Consider the following 12,996-nt stretch of genomic DNA (forward strand, 5'->3'; position numbering starts at 1 on the left):
AGAAAGAGGAAGCAAGTCCTAGTTTATTTTAAGAACGCATATGGTCTTATAAGGACCGTTCATAAGGACTCTGCCTCTATAATCTACTCACCTCCCAGAGACCCTACCATCAATCTGCATCATGATGGGAATGGATTGGGATTTACCATAGAAATTTTGAGGAGATATAGCATTCAGCCCACATATCCACTGACCCCAGACATCAAGGCTGACAACTGGAATGCAACCCAAATAAGCAACTCACAGAATCCATTGTCCCTGGCTTTGCCTTAGGCGAACTCAGGCAAGACAGTGGGGGTTAAATGCAAACATCACTTCAGGTAGCACTCAGGGACAAGGCTGCATTATCTCTGTGCAAGGCTTCTTGGCAGAGAAATACCTTGGAATAATTGGTTTCTTTGGTATTTTATCAAACAAAGTCTTGTGAGTTTTAATTAAAGGATATTAGAAATGCCCTCAGAATGCCCTGCTTGGTGACTCATTGCCAAACACCCGTTGAAACAAAATTATGAGCTTAACACAGCTCAGGCATTAAGACTGAAGATTGTTTCTGTTTGGGGTTTTGATTTAATATTTAATTCAAAGTATTCTATAAACGTCCAATTGATTAAAGCAGCTCGAAGTTTTAGAGCTTGAAATCAAGATGTATCTAGATACTCAAACGGATGTCATTACAGGAGACACGGGTCCAAAATATTTCTCTTGTAACACTGTAAATGAATTCAGTTCCAACTGTCAGCTTCACCTTTCCTGGTCATTTTAGTGACTAACATCTAGGATGTTCCCTTTCAGGACTTCAGGGTAAGATTTGGGAAATTTTTTTTGAAATCTGTTTATTTTGTTAGGACTGTAAGTAAAGATGGGTCTGGCATAACACCCACTTTCTGGAGAGTCAATTACTTTTCTTCTCTTTACCTCAGTTTCCCTGTCTATAAACAAAACAGCCGAACAACAATATTAGAAAGAAATACATATGTTTTGCTCTTCAACTCTAGGATATGAATTGTTCCTTTTCCAGAAAATATTCAACATATATCTACATGATTATGCCCAGTGAATGCCTTCTAAACCAGCACACCTTATGTTGTACAGACACAGAATAGTAATATCTCTCTCTCTCTCTCTCTCTCTCTCTCTCTCTCTCTCTCTCTCTCTCTCTCTCTCTCTCACTCTCTCTCTGCCAAACAAAATTCCTCATTCGTTTGTGTGTCTGGTGTACCACAGGTTTCCTATAAATACAAATACAAATGGCAAGGACATTTCAGGCTACCACGAAGTCTCGAATTCTGTTCATGGTTTCTTTGCTGAACACCCCCACTCAACCCCCTTTAACTTTTGTTTGCATTTGCTCTGGATTTTCCCCCCAAAGCTCTTGGTTATGTAGCTTTAATTAATTATCCAATCTGAAAGGTCCAGAGACGTTTTTCCCCAAATGCAACATAATGCCACAAAACACTGGAGATGGCATGGTCCACTGGACTGTATTATAAGAGACTTGCAATACAGCCTGGCAGCCTAGCTTTGTTAGTTCTCTGACTATAGGTTTACCGGTTCATGTCCAGTCTCAATTCACTTGGGAATGAACAGCCATTATTTTAATCTCACAGACTTAACCTCAGTATAATGTTCATCGCCCCCCCCCCCCAATTCCTCTCAGGAAAAGAGAACCACATATTGTCCAGCAAAACTCTCCTTGATTAGGGCTGCTGAAGATCTGGAGTCTGACAGTATTAGGTGACAGCATTTTTGGACCCCTCTTTGAGGGTGACATCTGATTAAATATCTGTAGGTATCAAGACCTGGCTGATATCCAGACCTCTCCTTCTGGCTGAATTTCACTGGCCAAATGTGTCCTTTCAGCTCACATCTGTCCTCCAGGCTGGACACACACTGGGCACTAGCATGTTGGCAGGCTGTTTCACAATCACGGTTGTCTCTGTGTGGCCTGGCATATCCAGCACTCTTAATTACTTGACTAGCCTGAGGCTCATCTCTTGCAATCTTGTCCATCTTTAACAGCAAAGCTGTTCCCAGAGAAGTTTGCACACTTTTTATTAGATATATTACTAGGCATGTGGTATCATATTTGTTTCTGTAACCATATGTTTTCTTTCATTTCATTTTCTGTTTGTTTCTGGTTTATGGACATACAATTGGATTTTTACAGTAAAGCTCTGTGGTATCCAGTTCTGTATTTGGAAGTAAAGCTATTGGTATTTGGCTCCACTGTCTAGTCGCCATTCTCTCACAGGAAGGTGAACTAAAGTTCTCTGGAAGCAGGAGAGACTTCATAGGTGATATATGCTTTGTGGTCATGTAGAATGCCCTTTGTGGTCATAGTAAAGACAGTTGATCACAGAATAAGATTCATATTTATTTTCCTACTTTGTGTGTCAATGCAGATAGGCCAGAGACACTCTGCTTTATTTTAATCTCCCCATAAATAAATAGACACATTGTACTAACTAGTGTTTTGGACCCACTTAGAACACTGTGATGGAGTATTCTAGAATGTCAATTTCAGTAAGCCTATTTGTTGTGTGTAATACTTTTCTGTAGATTCTTTTAAATCTTGTAGATGTTTTTGTTCTTTCAAACAAGAAAATGTTTTTTCCTTAAGTCTTTTTCTACATCTGATTTTACACACTAGAATTTCCAGTTCAATAAAAAACAAAAGTATATACAGTGGACATCCCATTACACAGCCAAGGTAACAGGCTAAGATTCAATATTTCATCATAAACATAATGTTTGCTCTAAGTTCTTTCTATACTTTGTCAAATTAAAGAAACTTCCATTTGTTATTTGATAAGAATTTGTTTTACAAATAGCTATCAAAGAAAGCATAAAATTTGGTCTGTCTACTAAGATGACCATATGATTCTCTGCCATTATATACAAACTACAGTTTCCTAAATAAATAGAAATATATATGTAGATGGATTTCTAAATGGTCTTATTAAGAGCACAGAGCCAAATATAGGGGTAAAAGTCTTAGAGAAAGATCAGGGAAATAGGGAAAGCCACCACCCAACCTTACCACACCAGCTCTGCAGCTTTCAAACGCAAGTTACTTCCTGTCTACCCAAGCCTTGATTGCCTTGCTGTTCTGCCCTCTCATTGGCTCTCATAGCCCAGCTACCACAGTTCCTCTTTCTACACAGCTCTGTCACTTTCTGTCTGTCTGTACAGACTCCCAGGTCTCTAAGGTTGGTACTGGGATTAAAGGCGTGTGTCACCATGCTTGGCTCTGTTCCCTAGTGTAGCCCTGAACACACAGAGATCCTGCCTGCTAAGTGATAGCATTAAGGGTGTTTGCTACCACTGCCTAACTTCTTTGTTTACTTAAAATGGCTTGCTATTCCCTCTGATCTCTAGGCAAGCTTTATTTATTAAAGCCCAAATAAAATATCACCACATTTCAGCACAAATAAAATATCACCACATACATATTAAGTAATATATAGGTTTTTCATCTTTTTATATCATGCTTAATTAAATTTGCTATTTTACTTGGGATTGTTGTATTATTGTCATGGTTGAAATTGGTCTGCTCTTTTTACTGCATATAAATGGTGTAGTGGACTGTCCTTTTCTATAAGTGTATGTGTGTGTGTGTGTGTGTGTGTGTGTGTGTGTGTGTGTGTGTGTGTGTGTGTTTAAGCTGTAAAGACTAAACATGTGCATATAGGGGCAATCAGATCTCTTGAAGCTTGAGATCCAAACTCTGGTCCCCTGTTATAGCAGTAAACAGTTTTAAGTGATGAGTCATCTCTCTGCCTCCTCTCTTTTTATGTTCTAAAAGAGTTGGTGATGGCTAGAATTACTTCCTGAGCCTTAGTTGGCATTCATTTGTGACTTTATGGTTTGTAGATTTTTTTCAAAGAGGAAGTTTTGAAAATCATGGAAATTTCAGGCTTCTTCTATCTTCTTCTTTTTTTTTTTAAATTTTGTAAGTAATACCTTCCTGAGAATTTGCCCACTTCCTTTCTTCATAAAAAACCTGTAGGCTCAGTAATGATTTTTTTTTCATCCCTGATACATCCAATTGTCGGGAGAGTTGATAAGTTTTATTACAGGGTAATCAATAGTATTTTCTTTAGATTCACCAACTGACTACTTCCTGTGTGTTGCAATTTCATCAACTTTGACTTCTTCCCTTCTATTTTCTCCATTCACTGTTTTTTACATACTCCAAGTCCAGCTTCTTTTCTGGACTTTTTGATCAGTTATAAAGAGGTTTGATTAAAGGTATTATATTGAAGAGCCCTACATATGTCTCTGTAGTCTATAATTTTTTATCTATTCTGGGGCACATTAGAAGCAGCACCCACTGTATCTTTCTGTTCAATGGTATATTTTAACACTGTGAGCCAGGTATTCCCAGTCATGTTTTTATGACAAAATTCTAGTTTGTCTAATTTAATATTACTACATCAGCTTTTATAAAAGTAATGTTAGCACAGCAATTATTTTCTAGATTATATCTTAGATAATACTATGATATTATATGGAAGTTTCTTTTATCTGACCAATTAGTTCCTGGTACCTGGAAATTTTAATCAACTCACATTTGAGTAATTACATATTAACATTTGGCCAGAATATCGGTCTCCTTGGTGCTGTTTGCCCCACCTTTTCTAGTTCTTTTCCCCTCACTTTTTGGCTTCTTTTCTCTTTTAGTAATTATTATTCAATTCTCCTTAACCTCTACTAGTTTTGTGGATTATGTGCTTGTTTCCTGCACCTTTTGAATGAGCACATTTGAAATTATACCATGAACCTTGAACTTACTGAAATGCAGAATCAGTGCCATCATTCCTCCTCCTAATAGACAATTTGGGTAATTTACTGCAGGACATTTTAACTTAAATGTTTGTTGTACAATTATACTTATATATCTATAAAGTATTTTTAACTTCATTTTGATTTATTTTCTTGATTATTTTTAAACTGACTGGTAATTTTATCCATACTTATCATTTGCAACATTGTATCCTGATACAAGTAGACCATGTTCAAGGATTAGATGAGAACATTGGCCATTTCTTTGTGTTGAGGATATTCTAAGTCCTTTCTCCCGTTTTGAACTACACCTCTCTCTACTGTTGATTTATTCTCACCTCTAAAGCTTTCCATCAGAGACCACTTTCCTTATCCTTGAAGTTTCTTAAGATTTTCTTTAGTGAGGATCCAGTGGTATTTATCAAGCTGCTTCAATCTTTTACTGAATTTAAAAACTTGGTGTTGCTTTCATTTTTTTAAAAAAAGTAATACAAAATTATGAGTTCACAATTATATTGATTTTCACATTGAAAACATTTGGACTTCTTTTATCTTATTGCTGATACAGCAGCTTCTCTAGACAGGGGTCAGCAAACGATGGCCTGTGGCCAAGTCCAGCCTATAGCCTACTACAATATTCATTTGTATAGAGGCTGAGGCAGCACGGCACTAGGATAGCAGAGTTGAGCAGCTGTGACAAGACCATAGGCCCTCAAGGCCAAGACAAATGTTTTTTGTGTCTCAAGAAATTGTGCTTACCTTTAGTCTAACAACCCCACCCTTGGTGACAATTCATTCCCTCTAGTTTTTTGAAGATTTTTCCTTTCATTTTTTTTCCATTTTTACTCAAACATGCTTCTCTATTTTGATTGCTTTTAATGTATCCTATCTAGAATGTTTCAAGAATTGTGAATTTGTTGACTGATGACTGTTATCACTGTTTTTAAAAATCCTGAATCATTATCTCTGCTGACTCTCTATGAGTATATAGGAAATTGCCAGTGCATATTTACTGATGTAATAGGCCCCAGTTATCTCATTGTTCCTGTGGACAGGGAGTCCAGAAGGAGCCCAGCTCTGTAGCTCTGGGTCAGGAGCATAGTCAACAGAAGACTTGACTAGGGTAGGGTAGGGTAGGATGATTCCCTCTGATTAATTCACTTAGTTAGCAAGTTGGTATTGGTGTTGGTGGAAGGTTTAAACTTCTCCTAAGAGGGGCCTCTCCCTACCTCATGATGTCATTGTCGTATTGTGATGGCATCTCACAGGTCAGAAATTGGGTAGAGAAACAGTTCAGCTGAAGCTTAATGACCTCCTGTCTATAGGATCCTTCATACCATATTGCGTTCCTGTTACAAGCAAGTTCCTAGTCTATTCCACACTCCTGGAAGAGATGAAATTGGCTCCCTCCAGCACATGGGGGAATGTCAAAAGATACAGGCACTACTTTCCCTAATCCCATTTCTCTTAGTCCTCTCCAATTAAACACAGGCTAAGCTATCTTCCTTTAACATTCAGTTCTGTATTTTCTGTATCTTTTTTCCGCTCTGTGATACTATGGATAATTTCCTTTAATCATTCTTCCAGGTCATTAATTCTATCATCATATCTAGTCTTCTGATAACCTAACACTTAGGTTTGCATTTCAGTAATTCATCTATCTTTTTTCCTTAATCTAAAATTTAACTATCCATGTCTAAAGTCTCTACCTAACTCATTGCTTGCAGATAATTTCAATTTTGCATTATATTTATTTTTATTATTACTACAGTGTTCTATATGTGCATGGTGTATGTATGTATATAAATATGTGTGTGGGTACACTTCCCATGTATGCACACATCGAGGCTAGAAGTCAAAGTCATCTTACCATTTTATATTACTACCTACCATATTCTTTAAATACAGTGCCTCACTGAACCTGGAATTTTCCATTTCAGCTAGACTAGCTAACAATTAAGTTCCCAGAATCCATCTGTGTCTACCTCTCCCAGACTCAAGCACTGGGCTCTGAACATATACTACTACTATACACAGCTTTTTACACTGGTGTTGAGGACCATACTCCAGTCTGAATGTTTGCACAGCAAATACTTTACCCATTGAGCCATCTTTCCTATCCACATTATACTTCTTTAGACACAATCATACTGTTGTGTTCAGACCTATCTCTGTTAATACCAGTTTCAGATGTAGTGGTGCTTTTTGTTCTGCATGCTATGCTGGTTTCTAACCCTGGATCCCACTGTTCTTATGTGCCTCAGTCTCCACGGATACCCAACACTGTATTTGAAAACCCTTGGGTCCCATAATCTGTTGATGCAACACTCTGAGTCCAGAATGAGTCCAGAAACATTCCTGAAAGTTTTAAGACTAGAGATGCCATGGGAGGCTCCAAGGGTTCAGGTTCAGTCTCTTACTCTAATTCCTCAAGCATCTTCCCAGTTGATATATATTCATTCATTCATTCATTCATTCATTCATTCTCTCTCTCTCTCTCTCTCTCTCTCTCTCTCTCTCTCTCTCTCTCTCATTTGGCTGACAGTTTGAGAATTCAAGCTAGGTGTATTCACAAAATTTGTCAGAATCCTACCTATCATGATAATGCCTAGATTTTTACACATGTTCAACTTAATCAAATAACCTCCCTGGTGGAAATATGATAAATAAAACTTATACCTTGATCCATGATATCCATGTTCCTCTGCACCACACCTGTTCTCCATTATCAGTCACTGACTAAATCCAAAATTGATGATCATGATGTTGTGTTCTTCTCCAATGACATACCCCCAAGGGGAACATTCTACTCCATAATATCGAGTCACAGAAGAACTTTGACAGGCTGGCAGAAGGCCAGCACTCTGGTGCTCATGGCGAAAGCTCTGTCTTTTACTATCCAGACTGACAATGAACAGAAGTAAAACTTTCAAATGCTAAGCACTCTGGAATATACTGAGAGAACTGTAGCCTTCTGAGTTAGTGCTGCCACCACTGCAGAAATCTAATAGCGGTGTCTATAAAATAACAGGACATGTTTTTCACGGTGCATGTCAGTGGGGCATCTGACTGATACATTGCATTGTTTTCAATCATGACTTTATGAGTCTCCCATTAAATATTGAAAACCAAGCTATATATTTAGAACATTAATTAGTCTGAGGCAGTCTCTGTGCATTATCCCCGGCTAAAGTTTTAAAGTAAACCAAGGATGATGAATATTTAATGTACTGTACTTCATTGTCATCTGATAATAAGATTTGTTATAGGGTTATAAAATGTTATGTTATGTTCTTACAGCACATCATTAATATTGTAAAATGTATCTGGGCTCCCAGGCAGAGCTGTCTGATAGAAAAACAATAGAAAGATAAGTGATATCAACCATTCTCTCCAAGGGCTTGGAAGACAACCAGCCAAGGGGTGAAAATAGGTATTTGAGAGCTGGATGCCTTTACCACTTATTAAGGAGGAAAGGAAAAAACACAATAAAGGAAGCAAAAGAGAATGAGTAAAGAATCAAACCAAAGGAAAAGAACTAAAGAAAACTAAGTGAAGAGGTAAAGAGGTGACTAGTGGGCTGGAGAAATCGCTCAGCTGTTAAGAAATTAAAGGAGTAGACTTGATGACAACCCATATCAAGGGACTCACAAGCACCTATAACTCCAGCTCCTGGATGAGCCAATGCCTTTGGCCTCTGTGGACACCAGCACTCATGTGTACATGCCACGCCCAAACACACACGCATGAATGCACATAATTAAAAATAACAAAATATATCCTAAAAAAAGAAATGGCTAGTTCTAAGAAGAATTCAAGGATTATATGGGAAGCTGACTAGAATGATTAAAGGCTTTCCCATGCTTAAATTTTAGATTCCATGTCTAAGAGGTGCGCGAATTCCAAGATACACAGATATAATGCTTAAATGGTGGTAGGAAAGTATTAAAAGTCCTTGTCTACCATGATTAAGCTATTATGTTTCTCCAAGAGCAGAAAACTTTGTATGTGTAGTAAACACACTGGAATTTATAACATACCATCATCTGAAATTTGAGCCACAAAGTTTTATGCAGCGTTTGCTGGTGTTGTGTAGTGAGATGGTACCCACAAAACACAGAGCACATGTATGTTCAGAACCAAGGCTTCAGTGAAGTCACATGGTACTACATGGGTGAGTGCTGGCAGATGTGAATTAGTCACCACAATTTAATGCCTATACAAGTCCAACCCACTTTACTTTGTCTTCTCTCTTCAGCAAACTATATTGTCCTTTGTTGAAATGATATCTATGCCCAAAGTCTGACACTATGGGCTTCTGTCTATTTTCTGTAAACCCTTCCCTTGTAAAACTAGAAATTTTATTAGTAATAACATATACACCCTTACTCTTGCTATGTCCTTTTGTCAATTTTATTGGCAGATTCCAATTCTGAACTCAAAATATAGAGCACAGGTATGTCACCTAGCCATTTATCCTATTCCATATAGTCTCTAACTCATCAATGACCTTCAAACAACTGATGTTCTCCACTGAGTAAAAGATAAGTGTCCCTTGGCTATAGTCACAATAAGCCAAAATCAGAATGTAGGCACCCTGCTAATCTGTGGTTTACCAGAGGAAAAGGACAAGTGTCTGATCTCTAAACCTGTCAGAAAGAACTTTGACAAACATCACAGTTCACAAGGTCTTATGGGCCATGAACTCAGCATGAGTCAGTTGAACACAGACTTGCTGAGCATTGCTCTTCTCATCTATATCAGTTGTGGATGAGAATCAGGAGATCACACAAGGAATTAGCTTGGCTCAATGGTTACATACTTCACCTACTCAATAAACATGAATGATGGTTAGCCATGGCAAAAAAAGGAAGACAAAGTCCCCCAGAAAACTCTTACAAGACAAAGTCCAGAGCAGAGCCGTAAGGAACATGTTAGGCCAGCACAGTCCACAGTAGCTGAAACTGAAGCTGGAAACAAAAATCTCATATTCATTGTAAGTTCAACCTAGTTCTTCCTATTAATCTCTTCTAGCACTAGATATCTTCACATTAACATAAAAAGAAATATAAAGCACAGCCTTCAACACCAAGGAATAGCATTCACCTATTAAATGTTGTAGGAATAATACAAACTATAAGCCATGAATAATGTTCATTTGAGTAGCATTATAGAAATCAAATGTTTCTCTAAAAGCTATTGAGACTAAATATATATACCAGAATGTCTCTTCTGGTATAATATACAAGGAAAAAGTAGAGAATAAAAATGTAGATATGAAAGGAGAAAAGAAATCAGACCAAAATATATTATAGTATACCAAACTAATAACAAATATTTTTATCTAAGTCATGAGATTACAACTAAATTTCTTTCCCCATTCTTTCCAAATTTCCTATAAAGAAATGGCTTCCATGTTAGAAGATAGTTTTACTCTCACCAGAGAAATCTTAAGTATGGTAGGAGAAGTTTTCATACACAAAAGCAACTAGAATGCATCTTTTAAAAAAATCTGTAAGTGGGTCAGGCACAGAAGAGATAGATCAGCAGAGGCCTCCGGGGCTCTAAGCATGCCCTGTCATTCAGGGATGCAGAGGGAGTTGCAACAGATGCATGGAACACACACAACCTTCAGGCTGAGAAAAGAGACAAAGGAGGAAGAGCGGGATGGGCACTAAGTGTGTGGGACCCAGGGGCAAAGCAGCTAGAAAGAGAAAAATCAAGCAAGATAAAAAGAGCCCAAGTTCTGGTGGATGCTAGAAGAACAGACAACTTACAGAGAAAAGCCATAAGAACTTAGGGACACTTGCACAGACTCCCTCCTCCTTTCAATTCTCCCTATTCTTCACTCCAAAAAAGAGTCCTAATAATAAATATAAATAAATTAAATATAAATAAATATAAATAAATAATAAATAAAGGGAGACATCCAAGGTCTCTGTTGACTTCAAGGTCACTGTTGATTTCCGATCCAGTGGCATGAATTTCCAAGGATGAAGAAAAACATAAAAAATCAAAAGGGGAAACTCAAAAGGCACTTAATGTGAGGGCTTTAACACACAATAAAAAAAAAAAAAAACCTCCAGAAAATGCATAGAAAATGGGAAATCCAAAAGATAATTGGATTTAGAAATACCGACAAAAGGAGCAAACGTAACACAAGAGATGAATGCTCTGGAAATTCAATGCTTCTCCAACAAGCTTTCTGTAGACATTGAAAGCTGATTCTAAAATCTGTTCACAAATGCAAATATTTTAGATACTCAGTATAGGTCTTAAAAAACAAAACTGGAGGTCTTACACCATTCATGTAAAGACCTTTGCAGAAATGAGTGAATATCAATCAAATGATAACCTGGAAAGCCTATGTAGATGATTTCTGTATGAAAGAGTTCACTGTCAATATTTGAGGCTTCTGGGCAGTATCATAGGGGACATAAGGGAAAGCTTAGGAATTCTCTGAGTGAAGAGTGTTAGCCTGGAACATCTGGAACTGAGTTTTGTTTTTTGTTTTTTTTATAAAGGTCAATGGACAGTATACAAAATAGTTTATGTTCAGTCGCTTATAGGAATAAAGGTGACAGCTATCACTATCAGAATTCTTCAACAGCACTGAGGAAACCCTGTGCTACCTCCAGTTACAGAAAGGTTTCTTAGGGAAGATACAAAAACTCCAAAAATGAAATATTAGGCCTCATCAAAAGAAGAAATTGTCATTCTTTGCAATTTATCATTAAGTAATTAATAATTCAGTTTGTATATATATTAGGAGAATAACGAATTCAGGGTCCCAGTTTAAAAGCATCAAGAACTGTGCCTGGAGAAATGACTTGGCAGTTACAATGCTTACCGTTCTTGCTGAGGACATGGGTTCAGTTCCCAGCACCCGCATCAGGTGGCTCAGAATGGCCTGTGACTCCAGCTCCAGCTCCAGAGGCTCCTCTTTTGGCATCTGTGCACACATGGCATTCACACACACACACACACACACACACACACACAAACACACACACACACACTCACAGAGAGAGAGAGTCAGACAGAGATGAGAGAGGGAAAAAGATGTTTAAAAACACTATTATCAACAACCAGATACAGGACAAATAAGAACATAAAAGGTGTAAGTTCATCAGTCTGTACCTAGACAGGAAAGTTGCCCAAGTACATAAAATAGGCAATAATTTAGAGGAAAAAGTCCAAAACATAGAGAAAAATATCAGCAAGTTGTAGTGGGTCCAGGCTGCCAGCTATCTCTGTCAACTCTCGCAAGATTCCCAAAAGTTGCTCGAGTCCATCTCCTGTTTTCTCAGGTATATTATGTTTCTTCTCAGGTCTTTGATGGGATTGAAGACTAACAGTTACAGTCTTCTCATATCTTATCTAGAATATATTAAATATTAGATTCAGATTCTTCAGGATTAGGACACCTTTTGGAATGATCTTTGTAACTTGCCATTTACCTCTGCTCTAGACTTCCTCTGGATTTTAGCATGTGTCCCTTGTTTGATGTTGTTCTTGTTGGTTGAAGTTCCATTTGTTTAAGTTCCATTTGCTTATGTTATTACCCTTTATTTCTCCTTAATAATTATTCCTATTGTATATAGCTTTGTGTTAGGTTAGACCTTTCTTCCTTAGACAAAAGGGGGAGATGTAGTGGGGGGTTGTCTGTGCCATGCCCTGAAGCACTACATCTAGTGACACAGAAGGAAGCTGCTATGTACCTGTCCCTTAGACATGGCTGCCAGGGGCCCTTAAGACCTGGGATGCACATATGTGCACTCCCTTCTCTTTGCTACCTTGTGGTCTTGGATGCTGGTGCGGATCAAGGCAGAGCTCATCTTAGAACCACATTGGATCATGCTCCACCCCTCCAGGATTCCGTGACCAACTCCTCTATTCTGGTTGTGAGTTAACCCCTGAATACATTCCTTTGACCATCAAACAGACTCAGTGGATGTATCCCATTAACAAAGGAACCAATATACTGATGGTCTCTGCCTGTCATCCCAGCAGTTGGGAGGGAGAAGCAGGAGGATCAGAAGTTCAAGCCATCCTTAACTACATAGTAACTTCAAGGTTAACCTGATACATGAGAACCTGGCTTAAAGGCAGGGGTGGTGGAAGTCAAATTTGTCATTGTATACATGCATATAATTCTCAAAGAATTAATTAAAATGTTATATTTTTAAAAATCAAATATGTAGCTGGACA

This window comes from Onychomys torridus, chromosome 8 (genome assembly GCF_903995425.1).
Source record: "Onychomys torridus chromosome 8, mOncTor1.1, whole genome shotgun sequence".
NCBI classification, from domain to species: Eukaryota; Metazoa; Chordata; class Mammalia; order Rodentia; family Cricetidae; genus Onychomys; species Onychomys torridus.